The following is a 4940-nucleotide window of genomic DNA, read 5'->3' as shown; positions in this document are numbered from 1 at the left end:
TACCTCAACTTTTAACCAGTGTCTACCTTCACACAAGGTCCATTCCTTTTGGCATCTATCTCTCTCCCAGCTGTTCTCCATTATAGAGGACAAAAGGAAAACAGGGAAATTATTTACACTGTTCATGGATGAAGCGTCATGGGATTTTCATGGTCTCACTTAGAATTGTGATGTTCCCCCCTCTTCCTGAGGAGTAGACGACATGAAAAGGAGTAGAGATTATTGCCAGAGAGAGGGAAAGAGAGGAAGTGCAGGGCCATACAAGAAACTGTATGGCTGAGAGATGTTCAAACAGCAGCCATACTGGGTCATAAAAGCCCCACCTAGCATGCTATACCGCTTCCAGCAGTGTCCACACTTACCTGGCAGGGAAAATGCTACGATCAGGAAGGTGGTTTTCCCCGTGTGAGGTTCAGCCCTTGCACTCAGGGTTTGCTGACTCTTGTGATTTAGCTCAAGCGTGAAAAATGTGACTCCACAATTTGTGGAAGTGGTCTTTCTTAGCTCAAGGTTTAGTCCATATATTCAGTAATTTCCATGTATTAAACTTCTCTTTTTTGAATCTTTCCAATCCTGCTTTCTACAACGTCCTGGGGCAAGGAATGCCATAGCTTAACAATGTGAAGAAGTAGCATCTTTTATTCATTTTGAATCTGCATCCTGACAGCTTTGTTTCATGCTCTTGTTCTTTGTGTGAAAGGAAATGAATAACTTGATCCCTAACCATTCTTTTCATACCTCTGTTTTGTCCCATTGCTTATTGATTGGAATGATTCAGTGAGACAAAATTCTGTATGTGACTATCACAATATTAACTATTGAATTTAAGCATGCACTTCCAGAGTGATTTAAGAAAAACATCTGCTTTAAGTTCCTATCTGAAAGTGACTGAGAAGGATGACAGATGAAGTGGTGACACCAGATGTTTACCATGACAAATTTGATCCCTTCTCTTCCAACCCTCAATTTCCCAACGTGTAAAGGAAGGAGAAGTTGTGGACTTGACTTATGAGCTTCAGAAGAAATCTCAGAGGCCAACACTATCCTTACCTTTGTGAGGGCTTCCTCAAATGCATTCCGTAACATTGAGGGGACATACTTCCTCCTCCTTCTGCTAGAAGGGATAGGTCTTTTCAAAAGTTGGGCTTTGGAGAGTCGGCTCTGGATGATACCAGAGATGATGGAGTTGAAAGGAAACAGAGGCAGTTTGGTTGTTGATAACCCTGGAACAAGGTATCGGAGCCATCTAGAGCCCAGTGAATTATAATTCACAAAAAGAGCGTGACTAGCAGAAATGCAGTGTTGTAATGGGAGATACATGATTCCAAACAGGTCAGCTGAGTTTGGATGTTTAGAAATGGCTTCAGTTCAAATGTCTCTTAGGGAATGAATGTAAGTAATGGTATTTGGATCTTGATAGATATTGGAACCTTCCTAGGAATTGATATGATGCAGTTCTATTTCTGATTCCTTGCAGAAAGAAACTTTTTCAGAAACTTCCCCAGTTCTTTGTTGGCATTCCTAGTACAGATTTTAAGCAAACTGTTTAAAACTGCAAAACTATGTCTTCCTTCCTTTTCCAAAGCCAGAATCATATTCATGTTCATGTTGAGAGAGTTGCCTGTTGATATACAGTAATTTTTGACACCTATTTTTCACTCACTACAATATCTGGTCAAATCAGCTGAGATGCATATAAAAGAATCAAAGGAGTTTTAAATGATATTGGGTAGAATTCATTAAATTAAAAAAAATTGTTCACAAATGTTCAAAAGAATATTGCAAGAACACTTAATGATTGTATTCAAGGCACTGTAGTATTTACTTTTTCTAGATGTTTTAGTAAGGATATGTACAGGTTTGGGAGAATTTTGGAACCTAGTTTCAGAAGGTGCTGAGACAAAGATTCAAAACCCAAGTTATTTACTCATTCAAAGCACAAATTACTCTGTTCATAAGTGTTCTGTTCTTTGTCACCTGTCAGAATTTGAATACTGTAGAAATGCCTTCTATGAAAGTCCATATTCTAGGAAGGATTCATAATTGAAAGAACCTGGAGCATTAATAAATAAACTCTGTTAACCTTCAGATAATGTTGAGTATGACTGCATATGAAGAGTAATATACTATATATTAGGGTTTTTTTTTTCAAATGAATAACAATTGTCTTTAGGGAAGAGTTTAAAAAATGCCCACTTCACTCTGGACTTAAAGACCAACAACTGCAAAATCTTATTTCATGTGATGTGCAAACTAGTTTTGAGAACCTGAACCATAATTCATGTATGTATCTTTCAATAATCATTATATACTCTCACTAAGTGTAGGAAGCCATGTTTGAACTTCCTAATCAGACAGTAGCATATGAATTGCATTTTCTTTGTGAAATTAATTACTAAATGTAAATATTAGGGGAAAATGATATATGGATAGTAAAACATTTAAATAGAATTCATTACTCAAAACTTCTAGCTAATCTGTAGGATTTACATCCATTATCATAATGGTACAATTTATTATTTTATAAATCAGTTCTTGCTACTGAAGAAATAACATTAAGATTGAAATTTTTTCTGTATAGGTCTTATTGGCTGGATATGTGAGAGTATCTCAGGATTTCCTTGTATTTTTTAATAAATTGCATAAATATGAAATGTGTATATCTACTTTGAGGTGGAGACAGTGATTTATGAAATTTTTCATAATATTTATTCTAAACATCATTTCCATGGTTAAAATTGACCAGAATATTTTATCAGCGTTAGAAGAAATCTGCAATTGTGAGGTATATGCATTAGCAACAAGTTTATGGTAGTATTTTGCACAGTGTGATTGGAAGTTCATAGGAAGAATTAGGGATATTGCTTTTTGAGGTGACAGAAAAGTTTGGTACTGAGCATTCTGATTTAAATTTTACCTATGGAAAAACCATAATATACTGTCAAGAGAGAAATAATGTTTTTCTTTCTTTTCATTTTGTCAAGAACAGATAGAATAGGAGAAAGGCTGACTACATGTAATACTTCTAGTTCTAAATGTGGATTATGGATAGTTGTGCATAGATGTCCATGGAGAAAGTGAAGTAACTTTCCTGTTTTGAATCTGAGCAAAGATCAGTCATGTCTTGATGTCTGAGAAAAGCCTTGGTTCATCCTGGTTTCACTCTCTTCACTGGGAAGGTGGGTGGGAAAACAGGGAGAAGGAAGTTATAAATGGCTCTCCCATCTACCTTTATTACAGGGAGCAGCAAACATAGTTCATATCCACTTTAAAGTACAGATTGTGGTGGACTTGCTGCTACTTGGATTTATACTAAAGTATAATCCCTCCTTCCTAGTCAACACATGGAATCATAAAAGACAGGCTGGAAAAGGCTGGAAAAGTAGTCAGCATGGATTCACAAAGGGGAAATCATGCCTAACCAATCTGACAGCCGTGTATGATGGAATGACTGGCTGGGTAGATGAGGGGAGAGCAGTGGATGTTGTCTTCCTTGACTTCAGTAAGACTTTTGTCACTGTCTCCCATAACATCCTCATAGGCAAATCAAGGAAGTATGGGCTAGATGAGCAGATAGTGAGGTGGATTGAAAAGTGCCTGAATGGCAGAGCTCAGAGAGTTGTGATCAGTGGCGTAAAGTCTAGTTGGAGGCCAGTAACTAACAGTGTCCCCCAGGGGTCGATACTGGGGCCAGTAGTGTTTAACATTTTCATTAATGACCTGGATGATGGAGCAGAGTGCATCCTCAGCAAGTGTGCAAACAATACAAAACAGGGAGGAGTGGCTGATACAGCCCTTGGGCTGTGCTGCCATTCAGAGGGACCTTGACAGGCTGGAGAGATGGGCAGAGGGGAACCTCAGGAAGTTCAGTAAAGGGAAGTGTAGAGGCCTGCATCTGGGGAGGAATAACCCCATGCACTAGTGCAGGCTGGGGGCTGACCTGCTGGAGAGCAGCTCTGCAGAGAAGGACCTGGGAGTCCTGGTGGACAAGTTGACCGTGAGTCAGCAATGTGCCCTTGTGGCCAAGAAGGCCAATGGTATCCTGGGATGCATTAGGAAGAACATTGCCAGCGGGTGAAGGGAGGTGATCTTTCCCTTCTACTCAGCTGTGGTGAGACTGCACCTGGAGTACTGTGTCCAGTTCTGGGCTCCCCAGTACAAGAGAGACATGGAGTTACCTGAGTGAGTCCAGCAGAGGGCGACTAAGATGATTAAGGGACTGAAGCATCTCTCATATGAGGAAAGGCTGAGAGAGCTGGGCCTGTTTAGTCCGGGGAAGAGAAGACTGAGGGAGGATCTTAGCAATGTGTTTAAATATCTGAAGGGAGGGTGTCGAGAGGATGGAGCCAGACTCTTCTCAGTGGGGCCCAGAGACAGGACGCGAGGCAACAGGCACAAACTGAAACACAGACAATTCCATCTGAATATGAGGAAAAACTTCTTCACTGTGAGGGTGACAGAGCACTGGAACAGGTTGCCCAGAGAGGTTGTGGAGTCTCCTTCTCTGGAGACTTTCAAAACCCGCCTGGACGCGATCCTGTGCAACGTGTTCTAGGTGACCCTGCTTGAGCAGGGGGGTTGGACTAAATGATATTTAAAGGTCCTTTACAACTTCTTCTCCACATGAAGTAATCCCACCTCATGAGGGCAGAAAGGATGTAACAGCAACATAAAGAAGGAAGCTCAGGGCCACTCCTTTTTGTGGTAGTGCAGATTTATGCTAGATTAAAGTGACCATGAAACCACATCTGAAGAAAGGCATAAATTCAAATAAAATCACAGCTCTCAAATGTGGTGAAGTGCAATGCACATTATAGTCAAGAGAAGGGCTGAAACTGAATCTGTGATAGGTGAAGCCAAATGCCTCACTACAGAACATCTCCAAAAATAGCTGTAATTTTCCAAGCAAACACCTAATTCTGTATGAAGCCTCATTTTGT

General features: G+C 40.2%; 1 non-coding gene across 1 annotated transcript; it reads left to right on the top strand.

Moving 5' to 3' along the window:
- Positions 1-354: 354 nt before the first annotated feature.
- LOC136991463 (U1 spliceosomal RNA) lies at positions 355-521 on the top strand. Its single transcript, XR_010883619.1, has one exon. It is a non-coding gene; the product is annotated as a U1 spliceosomal RNA (small nuclear RNA).
- Positions 522-4940: the final 4419 nt, after the last annotated feature.

The sequence above is a fragment of the Apteryx mantelli genome, chromosome 2 (genome assembly GCF_036417845.1).
Source record: "Apteryx mantelli isolate bAptMan1 chromosome 2, bAptMan1.hap1, whole genome shotgun sequence".
NCBI classification, from domain to species: Eukaryota; Metazoa; Chordata; class Aves; order Apterygiformes; family Apterygidae; genus Apteryx; species Apteryx mantelli.
This window is presented reverse-complemented; position numbering and strand designations above follow the sequence as displayed.